The following is a 258-nucleotide window of genomic DNA, read 5'->3' on the forward strand; positions in this document are numbered from 1 at the left end:
GATCCCGCGAATACCGTCTAGACCTAGTTCTAAACACCTATATTCAAAATTTGATATTTTTCTATTCAAGTAAATTATACGAATAGGAAAATAAAACATTAATTTCATTCACACGGTATTCAAGTAGTTGATGGCATGTATGATGTATATAATTAACCAACTCCATAAATGATAACTATATTTCTATATATATATACACCTATTTTGTCCATAACTATAAAAATGTATTAACGTCATGGAATTTGTCCAATCAATTAT

Source organism: Acyrthosiphon pisum, chromosome A1 (genome assembly GCF_005508785.2).
Source record: "Acyrthosiphon pisum isolate AL4f chromosome A1, pea_aphid_22Mar2018_4r6ur, whole genome shotgun sequence".
NCBI lineage: Eukaryota > Metazoa > Arthropoda > Insecta > Hemiptera > Aphididae > Acyrthosiphon > Acyrthosiphon pisum.